This window comes from Petaurus breviceps, unplaced genomic scaffold, assembly GCF_028583685.1.
Source record: "Petaurus breviceps papuanus isolate PSGF00001 unplaced genomic scaffold, PetGlider_PUasm1.0 185, whole genome shotgun sequence".
Lineage (NCBI taxonomy): Eukaryota > Metazoa > Chordata > Mammalia > Diprotodontia > Petauridae > Petaurus > Petaurus breviceps.
This window is the reverse complement of record NW_027185797.1, coordinates 39,623,570-39,637,357: the sequence shown is the minus strand read 5'-3', so window position 1 is coordinate 39,637,357 and position 13,788 is coordinate 39,623,570. Positions and strand designations below refer to the sequence as shown.

General features: G+C 40.5%; 1 protein-coding gene and 1 pseudogene across 1 annotated transcript in view; one reads left to right on the top strand and one right to left on the bottom strand.

Moving 5' to 3' along the window:
* The window catches only part of LOC138161923 (carcinoembryonic antigen-related cell adhesion molecule 1-like), a 332,874-nt gene that overhangs the window by 266,332 nt on the left and 52,754 nt on the right, over window positions 1-13,788 (bottom strand). The gene's annotated exons all lie outside the window — the stretch shown is intronic.
* The window catches only part of LOC138161558 (alpha-actinin-4-like), a 40,175-nt pseudogene continuing 35,123 nt past the window's right edge, over window positions 8,737-13,788 (top strand).

The window sequence follows — 13,788 nt, the reverse complement described above, 5'->3', positions numbered from 1 at the left end:
CTCCCCCCCCCCACCCTTATCCCCTTCCCCACTATTTTCCTGTAGGGTAAGATACCCTATTGAATGTGTATGTTATTCCTTCCTTAAATCAAATCCAATAAGAGTAAGGTTGACTCATTCCCTTTCACCTCTCTGATTTTCCCCTTCGTTATAACAACTTTCTCTTGCCTCTTTTATGTGAGATAATTTACCCTATTCTATCTCTCCCTTTCTCCTCCCAATATATTCCTCTCTCATATCTTAATTTTTTTTTTATTAAGCAATCAGGGTTAAGTAACTTGCTCAAGGTTACACGGCCAGTTATTTCTGGGTGTGGTGCTGAGTGTCTGAGCCCGGGATTTGATCTCCAGGTCGTCCCAACACTGGAGCCGGTGCTCTTACTCGCTGAGCCACCTGGCCGCCCCTCTTAATTTTATTTTTTAGATATCATCCCTTCATATTCAACTCACCCTGTGCCCTTTGTCTATGTATACATATCCACACATACACATGCACATATACATATATACATTCATATATACACACATAATATACATACATATATACAAATATATGTATATGTATATTCCCTTCAACTATCATAAAACTAAGAGAAGTCTCATGAGTTACAAATATTGTCTTTCCATGTAGGAATGTAAACAGTTCAACTTTAATAAGGTCCTTATGATTTCTCTTTCCTGTTTATCTTTTCATGCTTCTCTTGATTCTTGTATTTGAAAGTGAAATTTTCTGTTCAATTCTGGTCTTTTCATCAAGAATACTTGAAAGTCCTCTATTTTATTGAATATCTACATTTTCCCCTGAAGTATTATGCTCAGTTTTTCTGGGTAGGTGATTCTTGGTTCCAATCCTAGCTCTTTGGCCTCTGGAATATCATATTCTAAGCCCTTCGATCTCTTAATGTTGAAACTGCTAGATCTTGTGATATCTTGATTGTGTTTCTTCCTGACTGCTTGCAATATTTTTTTCTTGACCTGGGAACTCTGGAATTTGGCTATAATATTCCTGGGAGGTTTTGGGGGGATCTTTTTCAAGAGGCGATTTGTTGATTCATTCAATTTCTATGTTAATCTCTGGTTCTAGAATATCATGGCAGTTTTCCTTGATAATTTCTTGAAAGATGATGTCTAGGCTCTTTTTTTATCAGGGCTTTCAGATAGTTCAATAATTTTTAAGTGATCTCTCCTGGATCTATTTTCCAGGTCAGCTGTTTTTCCAATGAAATATTTCACACTGTCCTATATTTTTTTCATTCTTTGGATCTGTTTTGTAATATCTTGATTTCTCATAAAATCATTAGCTTCCAGTGCTCCATTCTAATTTTGAAGGAATTATTTTCATCAGTGAGCTTTAGGACCTCCTTTTCCATTTGGACAATTCTGCTTTTTAAGGCATTCTTCTCCTCTTTGGCTTTTTGACCTCTTTTGCCATTTGAGTTAGTCTATTTTTTAAAGTGTTATTTTCTTCAGTATTTTTTTGGGTTTCCTTCAGCAAGCTGCTGACTCATTTTTCATGATTTTCTTGCATCACTCTTCATTTTTCGTCCCATTTTTTTCTTCTACTTCTCTTACTTGATTTTCAAAATTCTTTTTTGAGCAGTCCTTCACGACCTGTAATCAGTTCATATTTTTCTTGGAGGCTTTTGATGGAGGAGTTTTGATTCTTCTGGTTGTATGTTTAGATCTTCTTTGTCACCAAAGAAAAATTACATAACCTGATTTTCCCTTCCTCTGTTTGCTTATTTTCCCAGTCTATTACTTGACTTTTGAGCTCTTTGCAATGGTAGGACTCTGCTTCCAGAGTGGAGAGGGCTGTGTCCCAAATTTTGGGTGTTTTTTTGCAGCTGTTGTCAGAGCTACTTCTAGGCACCTGACTCAGAACTGTGAGGAGGACTCCCTCTCCACAGCCACTCTAAGCTATGCCATGCCAGTGTTCCTCCTCATCCCAGGATCACCACCCAAGACTTCGAGCCAGATTCAAGCAGGGCAAAGCAAGAGAATCCTGCCTCAGTGCCAGCAAAGAGATTCCTGCAATTTCCCTTTGATCAGCTGCTTGATCCCCACACCATCTGGGGACCTGGAGCTCCTGAAGCAGATGCTACTGCTGCTGCCACCACCTCCACCACCTCTATCACCCTGGGGCTGTGGCCAGACAGCATGCTTCCCTCACTCAGGTCTAACAGAGTTTCCTCAATGACCTTTTACTTTGTCTTTGGCGTTTGTGGGTTGAGAAGTCTGGAAACTGTCACAACTGCCAGTGATTCAATCCCTTAATGTCTGCTCCTGCCTGACCTGTGTTGGTGGGACTCATGTGGGACTGCGCTCCACTCCCAGCCCAATGTCATAGACCCTTCCTGTCAGCCTGCCAGGCTGTCTTTAGCTGGAGATGTGTTTCACTCTGTTATTTTGTGGGCTCTGTAGCTCTAAAATTTGTTTAGAGTCATTTTTTACAGGTTTTGGAGGTGATTGAAGGACAAACTCAAGCAAGTTCCAGCTTTTATTCCACCATCTTGTCTCCACCCCCTTAATAAATGTTCTTAATGGAAAACTTTGATTAGGCTTATTTGTACCTTTTAAAAGATGAGTCAGGGATGAGAAGCTAATTTGCATGTAAAAAAGTGACAGAAATTTGACTCCAGGGCATAGATTGTCTAAGTGCTTTCTCCAAATTGTCTCATTTACATAGACCAAATAAAGACACTTAAAAGTTAAAAAAAAAAACCCAAATGCAGGGAAAAACCCCTCAAATCCCAGAACTGGGGAAATAGTCATTGCTTCATTATAGCCTGGTGAGGTAATTAAAACAGGAAGAGGTTAATTGTGGAAATTGAGTGAACCACACTGACTCAGCCTTCTGACCCCTTTCTAGAGCTAGCTCAGTTCCCTTTCTGTTCAATTATGGGTCCAGTCCTACTTCTGACTTATGAAAAAGTTTATTACATTGCTTGAAATCTGTCCCTTTGTGGTTGGGAAACTGTACCACCTCTATCTGCTGCTTAGAGACTCCTAACTAAGGACCTAGGTTATATTGACCAGAAACCCAGTCAAATCTGCGGATTGATAAAAGGAGTTTTCTCACAATTATACATCTCAAGCAACCCCTAAGTCTTACCTGACAATTGACTCAGTACTAGTCAATCAGTTATTGTTTCCATGTTCTTCAATTGAATACAGACAGCTGAGGGTGGGAGTGAGACACCTCCTTTCCTGATTTTGGGGAACTATATCTGTTTACTCTTTCCCTCCCAAATTGGAAAGTTCATAATTATTCCTCTAATTAGAAATCAGATTACCTAATTTTGTATCCTGGTTAATTGTTTTCTTTTAATTAATTGGTTTTATTTGCTTGTTTTTGATATATAAAATCTGCCTCCTCCTGTATTTTAGATCCAGTGCCAAAGCTGAGGAGACCTGATCCCCATTTGTTATGCAACTGACATGCATTTTTTAATAAATTGATATTCTTGGAAGCTTGAACCTTTGTTTTCTTAGTCATTTCATCTTTCACCTGATGCAGTCTACAGCGGTGGAAGATTTAGGAAATGTACTGTATGGTCACCACAAGAATCTCTCTGTCTTTATCTCTGTATCTCTGCTGTTTTTACAGTATAAACATTTATAGATTACCTCCACTCTCTGGATACACACACACACACACACACACACACATATAAACATACACATATTTAATACTAACAGGATTTTACTGAGCCAGTCTCTCACCTGAGAATGATGAAGCTGTAGGTCAGAGACAAAGTGCCAGTAATCAGGTAGTCATTTAATTAATTGGTTTCATTATGAGGGGTAGATTTGCAAAACAGAAATTCTCCTGATCAGAATTTCACCTTGCCGAAGTGAAGACAGAGGGGGTGGAGCCAAGATGGCAGAGTAAAAGTAGGGACTTGCTTGAGTTCTCCTCCCAAACCCCTCAAAATACCTGTAAAAATGACTCTAAACAAATTCTAGAGCAGCAGAAGCCACAAAATACAGACTGAAACAAAATTCCAGCTCAAGACAGCCTGGAAGGAGGAGTAAACGCCTCTCCTTTGATCATACCACCTTGGAACAACTGAAAATTTACAGGTTCCTAGTAATATCTCTGAAAACAGATGCACAAAAACCCTGAAGTTTGGGGCAATACATCCTCCAGTTAACAAAGAGCTCAAAAGAAAAAGAAATCATAAGGAACTTATTAAAGTTGAACTATTTACATTCCTACATGGAAAAACAATAGTTGTAACTCCTGAGACTTTTGTCAATATGAGGATAGTTGAAGGGAATATATATGTATATATACATACATATATGTATATACGTACACACACATATATGTATACATACATATATGTATTATAGGAGGGTGTATACGTATATATATGTGAGTGTGCATATGTGAGTACATGTATACATAGACAAAGGGCACAGGATGGGTTGAATATGAAGGGATGATATCTTAAAAATAAAATTAAGAGGTGAGAGAGGAATATATTGGGAGAAGGAGAAAGGTCAAGTAATTGATTGGGAAAATGAGCAAACGGGGAAAAATCACATTGTAGAAGCTTACTTTCTTCGTAAAAAGGTATTTTCTTATGTTCTTGACTAAAACATATGACCAGAAGAAGACAACAGTCAAAGCTCCTATATCCAAAGCCTCCAAGAAAAATATGAATTGGTCTCAGGCCATGGAAGAGCTCAGAAAGGATTTTGAAAATCAAGTAAGAGAAGTGGAGGAAAAATTGGGAAGACAAATGAGAGTGATGCAAGAAAATCATGAAAAATGAGTCAACAGTTTGCTAAAGGAGACCCCAAAAATGCTGAAGAAAATGAAGACAGAGATTACATATGTCAATCACAATAGGAAGAGAGGAGGAAAGGGAGATTACAAACAATTGCTTACCAGGGTCAGAGTGGTTTCCCAGACAACCCACAATACAACAATTATTTCCAAATTTCAGGGGTCCTGACCACCCCAAGAAACAACTAGAGTTCTGTGATGGAAACAGGTTCTACAATCTTTGATTCACTTTAATTAAGGTACACAGGTGCAAGAAATGCCAGTAATTGTAGGACTGTTGTCAAGGATTTGATTCATCTTCTCAAGCCGCATTGTAAGTCTGACTCACAATAAAGGCAATTCTGAAAAATCTAATCTATTAGCATATCCATCACACACATCATATTGATTATTATGAAAATCATAATTCCCTTCACTATACACATATACACTCATACACATATATGTAAGACCTTACTATGCTTATTTCCTCCTATCATCTATTTCTCTGAATATGGATAGTATTTTCTTTCCTAAGTCTAAATCTTTCCATATTTTTTTGAATCAATCCCCTCATCATTTACTACATCACAGCAATATTCCTTTCGGGATTCAAATAGCATCTTCCTCATGGGATCTTTGAGGTTAATTTGGGTATTTATAACAGTTAGAATGACTTGGTTGCTCAAAGTTGTTCTTTTTTTTTTAATGCTTTATTAACTTATGATTTACATCATTCATTTCTGCCAGATTTTGAGTTACAAATTTTCTCCCTGTTTTTCCCCTACCCACCACCCCAAAATAGCAGTCCCACAGGATATCCCCTCCTCCAATCTGCTATCTCCCATATTTTCTCCCATATCCCTTTCCACTTTTCCAGTGGATCACTATGCCGCAGTGCCTGTATATCTTATTTTCCAATTACATGTAAAATTTTATTAATAATAGTATATATATTTGAGTATTTGATTTTAAAACTTTGAATTCCAGATTCATTCCCTTCCTCCCTTGTCACCCACCCTTACTGGGAAGATAAGCAGTCCAGTATAGGTTGTACATGTGTAGCTAATGCAAAATAATAACATAGTAGATATATTGTTCAAGTGCCCACCAGAAATTATACATTAGAGCCTCCTTAAACCTGCTAGAGGGGACCCCTACTGGGTTCCTTGGAAACCACCTAATAGGCCCCAATAGTAAAGAAATGTTTCACCTGTGTTGCTAGAAACATGCCATAGATTCCCACGGATTCAGTTCTGTTTTGCTTCAGTAGAAATAATACTAAGGCTGTTTCAATAGGAATAATACTGAGAATGCTTTGCTTCAATAGGAATAATACTGAGAATGTTTTGCCTCAAGAGACACAATGCTAAAGACATTGTACCCCTTAGAAACGTATTCTGTTGCCAGCATTCACATTGTCTATAAAATTATGTCTAACAGAAAGCTCAATGCTGTCTTTTGATCTGAGAGGCAGTCCCGGCCAGTTGATAAACACTCCTATCAAATTATAATTGGCCTAGCTGTCCTGTTAATTTTCGTGTGTCCATTACATTGTAAAAGACTGACTATATTTCCCTCCCTCCTACCCCACCTCCCACTTGTTCTATTCTCTACTTTGATCCCGTCCCTTTTCAAAAGTGGGTGCTTCCAACTTCCCTGCCCCCCAACCTGCCCTCCCTTCCATCATCCCCCCTCTCATCCCCTTCCCCCCTACTCTCCTGGAGTGTGAGATACCCTATTTAGTGTGTATTTCATTCCCTCCTCAAGCCAAATTCAATGGGAATTAGGTTGTTGACCCATTCCTTTCTGCCTTTCTATTCTTCCCCTCCATTGTAACCATTTTCCCTTGCCTCTTCTATATGAGGTAGTTTACCCCATTCTGTCTCTCCCCATCTCCTCTCATTAGATTCCTGTCTCACCTCTTAATTTCACTTTTTAAATATCATCCCTTCCTGTTAAATTGATCCTGTGCCCTCTATCTATGTATACCTGTAAACATATATACACACATTCACATATGTATTCATGTGCCCATATACACGCATATATAGGCATATATATATTTCTATTCCCTTCAACTACTGAGAAAAGTTTCATCAGTTACAATTATTGTTTTTTCCATGTAGGAATGTTAATAGTTCAACTTTGATAAGTTCCTTATTATTTCTTTTCCCTGTTTACCTTCTCATGCTTCTCTTGCTTCTTGTATCTCAATGTCAAATTTTCTATTCAACTCTGTTTTTTTTTCAGCAAGAATGCTTGAAAGAGGGGCTGCCAGGTGGCTCAGCGAGTAAGAGCACTGGCTCCAGTGTTGGGATGACCTGGGGATCAAATTCAGGCTTAGATACTCAGCACCACCCCCAGAAATAACTGGCTGTGTAACCTTGAGCAAGTTACTTAACCCCAATTGCTTTAAAAAAAAAAAAAGAATTCTTGAAAGTCCTCTATTCCACTGAATGACCATATTTTCCCCTGAAACATGATACTCAGTTTTGCTAGGTAGGTGACTCTTGGTTTTAATCCCAGCTCCTTTGACCTCCGGAATATCATATTCCAAGCCCTTCAATCCCTCAGTGTAGAAGCTGCCAGATCCTGGGTTATCCTGATTGTGTTTCCACAATATTCAAATTGTTTTTTCTTCCTGCTTGTAATATTCTCTCCTTGATCTGGGAATTCTGGAACCTGGCTATAATATTCCTAGGAGTTTTCTTATTAGGATCTTTTTCAGGAGGTGATTGGTGGATTCTTTCAACCTCTATTTTGCCCTCTAGTTCTAAAACATCAGGGCAGTTTTCTTTGAGAACTTCCTGGAGGATGATGTCTGGGTTCTTACTTTGATCATGGCTTTCAGGTAGTCCAATAATTTTTAAATTATCTCTCCTGGATCTATTTTCCAGGTCAGTGGTTTTTCCCATGAGATATTTCACATTGCCTTCTATTCTTTCATTTGTTTGGATCTGTTTAACAGCATCTTGGTTTCTCATAAAATCATTAGCTTCCATTTGCTCCAACCTAATTCTGAAGCAATGATTCTCCTCATTGAGCTTTTGAGATTCTTTATCCATCTGGCAAATTCAGCTTTTTAAGGCATTCTTCTCCTCATTGCCTTTTTGAGCCTCTTTTGCCATTTGAGTCAGTCTGTTTTTTAAGGTGTGATTTTCCTCAGTCAGGCTGTTGACTCTCATTTCATAATTTTCTTGCATTGTTCTCATTTCTCTTCCCAATTTTTCCTCCGCTTGTCTTATCTGCTTCTTAAGGTCCTCTATGGCCTGTAACTAGCTTGTATTTTCCTTTGAATCTTTTGGTGCAGGAGTTCTGACTTCACTGTTGTCCTCCTGTTCCATGCTTTGCTCCTTTTTGCCCCCAAAATAGGAGTCTAATGTTGGAATCTTCTGTCTGCTTTGTTTCCTTTGCCTTGTCATGTTGCCCCTCAGTCACTTGACCCCAGGCTTTTTGCCACAGTAGGACTCTGCCACCAGACAGGGGGGGATTTCATCCCAAACGCTGGGGTTTTCTCAGCTGCTGGAGGTATTATATGGGTGCCCTCTCTGAGGTCTCCACACACTCTGGCAAGCTGGACACACACCTCAGGACCTCCACCCTAGACTGCAATCCAGATCCAAGCATGTTAAAGCGAGAGCGATTACCCCTCAGACTGGTGCTTGGTCCCCCTACACTCTGCAGGCCAGGAGCTGAAGCTGCCATGTGGTGCTGGCTGGCTGTGCCTGTGTCTCAGTGGCTTCTTGCCCCAGGGGCAAAAGCCATGCACTCCCACTTACTGGGTCCCAAAGTCTAGACTGCACTGATCTCTCACTTTGTCCTTAGCATCAGTGTGTTGATAATTCTGGAAATGGCCACAGCTGCTGCTGATCTGGAGTTCCTCTGGCTGGTGGCTGGTCAGGACTGCCCTGGGCCTAAAGCCTGGGGTGTGGGGCTGGGCTCAGCTCCCAGAGCGTTGCGATGGCTGATATCTGCTGGCCTGCCGGGCTGTCTTCAGCAGGAGGTTAGCTTCTCTGTGTCATTTTGTGGGTTCTGCAGCTCCAAAGTTTGTTCAGAGTCCCCTTTTTACATGGATTGGGGAAGGTAGAAGCTGGAGGTGCAGGAAAGTCATGCTTCTACTCTGCCATCTTGGCTCTGCCCCCTCAAAGTTGTTCTTAAAACAATCCTGCTCTAACTGTATACAATATTCTCTTGGTTCTGCTCATTTCTCCCTTCATTATTTTGTGGAGGTCTCTCCATGCTTTTCTAAAATCATTGAGCTCATCATTTCTTAAAGCAGAGTAATACTCCATCATGAACATTTACCACAATTTTTTTATCCATTCCCAATTCACAGGAATCACTGCAATTTCCAGTTCTTTGTTGCCAAAAAGAGAACTATTATAAATATTTTAGAAATGTAGGGTTTTTTTTTCCATTTTCCCTAATCATCTTGGGAAATAGACCTAACAGTTGCATTGCTGGGTCAAATTATATAGGCAGCATAATAACTCTTTGGGCATACTTCTAGATCTCTCTCCAAACTGGTTGGTTCAGCACAAATCTCTGGCCCATTTCTGGATTCACACTCAAATATTTGCCAGGGACAGAGAAGGGAAGTATGGAGAGTGAAGTGAGTAGACTCAGGAGAATGATTTCTACAATAACAGAGATATTGTAAAAACAAACTGCTTTGAAAGACTTGGGAACTCTGATCAAGACAATGACCCACCACAATTCCAAAGCATTCATGATGAAATATGCTATGTGCCCCCAAATAGGGAACTGATTGACTCAGAGAGCAGATTGAAACGCATGTTTGTTTTGGACATGGGCAATGCAGGAAAGTGTTTTGCTCGACCACACAGGTTTATACTGGGGTTTTGCTTATTTCCTTTCTCTATGGTGGGAGAGGGGAGAGAAGGCAGATCTTTGAAAAAATTTTTAACTTTTTTAAAAAATTTTATTTATTTATATTTTTATTTATATATTTATTTAATTTATTTATATTTATTTATTTAATTTTATTTATTTATTATTAAATTTTAAAAATTCAATTCAATCAACATTTATTAAACCTGTACTATGTGCCAGGCATTGTGCTAAACACTGGGGATACAAATAAGAAAAAGAAAGAGTCCCTGTCCTCAAGGAGAAAATCATATCATAAAGAGAAGAGAGCACATAAAAGGAAGATGGAGGGGTAGGGGAGGGATGCTAGGGGGACAGCTTGACCCTAGGGCAGTTGAAACCTACTAGAGATTCAGATGAAAATTAGAATGACCTGGAATTCTAATTTATACTTTTTATCAAAAAAACTTTGGAAGGATAAATGGTTGAGTTATGAGTGCTCCACCATCCAGCCCCCACTCAAAGGGGAGAAGAGGCTGAGGAGGTTGGGAATGGTGTGGTTTGTGGTTGCTGGGGCTGTGTCTGCCTGGAATGAATTCGTGCACTCAAACCTTCTTCCATTCAGTGGCAAAGCTTATTATTAACCCTACTATTAGGGTAGTGAACCTGTGACTTAATAGGGATGAGACTGCTTATATACAAAAAGGACAGTGAAATGATCTGGATGGAATTAAGGAATGGTAAGTAGTCTGGGGTAGGCCAGGTGCAATTTGAAAGGATTAAGTAGGCTAATTAAATAGTCTAGATGGGAGAAAGAAGTAGTCTGGTTGGGCCAAGACTGGCAATGGAAGGACTGTCAAGTAAGCTAACTAGGTAATCTAGGTTGGCTGAGGTGGACCAGTTGGAGGCCAGTGATCTGGGCTGCTGAAATGTATGGGAAAATTCAGGGACTGGGCTGCTTTCAAAGATATGGTCGTTTTCACAGTCCAGGTCCCATCATGTCATCAGGACAATGTTTAGTATCCAAGATTGAGTTAGCAGCTTGGGGGTGAGATCTGATGGGATCAGCTTATCTTGGGAAGTACATCTTGTTCATGTATTGAAGTCAAGCAGTGCTGCAGGTGGAGAGTGGAGAACAAAAGCATTCTATTTGTGGTCCCCTGCATTCTTCTTTCTTTTCTCCTCTAAGTATACATCTTTTTATGGCTTTTCTTTGGTTTTCTAGTCCCAGTTCCCAATAACTGCTGTCTCTTCCTCCCCATGCTCAGTAGAAGTCTTCTCCTGTAACAAATAGGTATAGTCAAGAAAAACAAGTCACCATGAATTGCCTGCATCTGAGAAAGTTCATGCATCACCCTTCCACCGAAGGATGGGAGGTACATTTCATCATCCATCTTTTGAAATTAAGGTTGCTCAGTACTTTCATCAGAGTTCTGGGGTTTTTCCAGAGTTCTTTCCTCCCTTACTACTGTTGTGACCATGGTGAATTGGTCCCCCTGTTTAGCTCTCTTCACTCTGCTTTAGTTCATACGAATCTCTCCATATTTCTTTGAATGCCGTATTCCTTATTTCTTGTGGCACAATAACATTCCAGTATATTTTATTGGTTGATGGGACCTGGACCCCTAAAAGGGAAAGACCATGTCTTTTAAAACAATCCAGTCCCTGAAGTTTCCCATGTATTTTAGTAGCCCAGATCACTGGTGCCTCTGCCCAAGGCATTTGGTCCACTCCAGCCCACCTAGATCACTTAATTAGCTTACTTGCCAGTGCCCACCACAGACTACTTAATATTCCATTCACTGTTGCCTCTGGCCTACCACAAACTACTTACCACTCCTTAATCCTTTCACTGTCCTTTCACTGTGTATATATATATAAAAGCATCAGTCTCACCCCTATCAAGTTGCAGGTTCACTAGGAACCCTGCCTGCTTCTATTGGCATTACAATAAACTATCCCTAAACTGGAAGGTTGTTTGCATGAATTCTTTCCAGGCAGATGCTGCCCTGTATCCTGACATCTGGGGCTCCCAGCAACCCCAAACAACATCATATTCATACACCACAATCTGTCAACCATGCTCCCATTTGATGAATGTCTATTTTATTTCCAGATCTTTGCTACAAATAATACATATTCCTTTACAAATTAGCCTGAGGGGCGTGGATAGTGCAAAGACAATGAGAATAACTTCAAGCCCCCAACTACCAGAAATCCTGCTTTATCCATGTCTGCTCCATTTCACTGAGATAAGGCCATGTGACCTTGGCATGTTGGAGTTGCCCTCCCCATCCATGTCAACACCCAGATTTGCTTCTCTGCATTCAGTTTTTATCATTGCATATCTCCATTAAAGAGGGGAAATGACCCACTGAATATCTCCTGCTAAAGCTGCATGATGTCAGTTTCTCCAAGACTCATGCCTTTTACAAACCATAAATAAGGATGGTCCACATACAGGAGTTTAAGAAAAAACAGGTCAGTGGTTTTAGAATTTCCTTGAGACTACTCTTTCTGTGATGACACATCAGGGAGAAAGATCAGCAGTTTTCTCATCCAAGGCTCAAGAAGCCTCACTGAAGCCTCTGTAGATACAGGTGAGGCTGTCCTCTTCCCCAAGGTCACAGGGTTCCTTCATGATACCCCTCAATCCCCAACACCTTTGGTTGGACAGCCTCCAGCTGTTTCTCTCCCCTCCATGACCTCAGATCTTGTCCTCCAGTTCCCAAAGTGCCATGCCTGACTTGGAAGGAGTATGGGAAACTCAGGTGTGACCTGTATCTGAGATCAGCAAAGAAATCTCTAAGTGCATGTCCTTTTCCAGGCTGAACAAAATCTTTTAAATAAAAAATCCAGTCCAGGACGTCTGCCCTACTGGTTGAAGGTAAGGAATGAATAGATCCAGATTCCCTGAGACCTTTCAGCCAGAAATTTCCTGTGGGTGGGAAATCTTCCTTATTCTTGGCCACACATCTTGCTGCCCAAGTTTGATATTGTCTCCCAAGTGACACTCAATTTCTGGCTTCCTGAGGGGCCTTCAAAGTTCCCACAACCTGATGTCCTGCTACATTTCTTTCTTTTAAATTAAATTAATTTTATTCTGAACTTATGAAATAAAACAAGTATTTCCATAACATAACATAGGAAAAAGATGATTATTTATGAAACTACAAATCTACTATGTACAACTTGCTATTCCTTTTAAATATATGATAAAGTTTCCTGTAACTTTATTTTTCTTTTCTTCCCTCCCCCACTCCCCACCTAGAGATGGCTACCATTAGAAACAAATATCTTTCTATCTATCCATGTAATACTATTCTAAATGTACTTCTATTTATCAGTTCTTTCTCTGGATGCACATACTCTCTTCCTTCATATGTCTTTTGTAGTTAATTTGGAGATTTATAATAGTAAAAATGACTTAGTCATTCAAAGTCGTTCTTGATTGATTCTTGATGTCTCATTGTTGGGGGCCAGGAAGTAATGGTATATGGGCTAGTGCCTGCTTGCTTGATGTGTGACCTTAAAAGGTAATGAATAGAGCTGTAGAAGATGATTGGCTATGTGTACCTATAAGTTGCCCTGATGCGGAAGTTCAGGGCAGTCGAGATGTAGCTGAGCCTGAATAAACAACTCCTGCAAACCTCGGGTGCTCTGTCTGGTAATTCCTCCTAGGAGGCCGGTGATGACCGAAGACTTACTATGGGTAAGTGAGAGGACGGGATATCAATAGCCCCCCACAACTGGCGCCCAACGTGGGGCCTGGGTAGGGTCCAAGAAGACCGTCTGGGCTGTAACTTAGCTCTCCAGACAGCCTCATTGGTAAAGAGTACCTTTGAGAAGATGGGAGGGACAGGAAGTGTCCCCGCAATTTTGCCCGAGGAGAAAGGAGTTATTGCCGGGCAGCCGATAAGAACGTGCCGCCAGTTTGTAGAAAAAATATGGACCATCTGCCCCTGGATACAACATGCGGGGGTGCAGCCAGGCCAATGGGCCGTGGTGGGACAACAAATGGCTTCATATGAGGGAACAAACCCGGGGTCATTAACCCCAACCGAATTCACCGTTTATCCTTAGCAGGCTCCTCTAGTGAGGAGTTGGAGGAGGAATCGACTAGCCGACCTCCTCAATATCTGTGGGAGGAGTTGAGAGAAGCGGAGAGGGGATTAGAAAGCG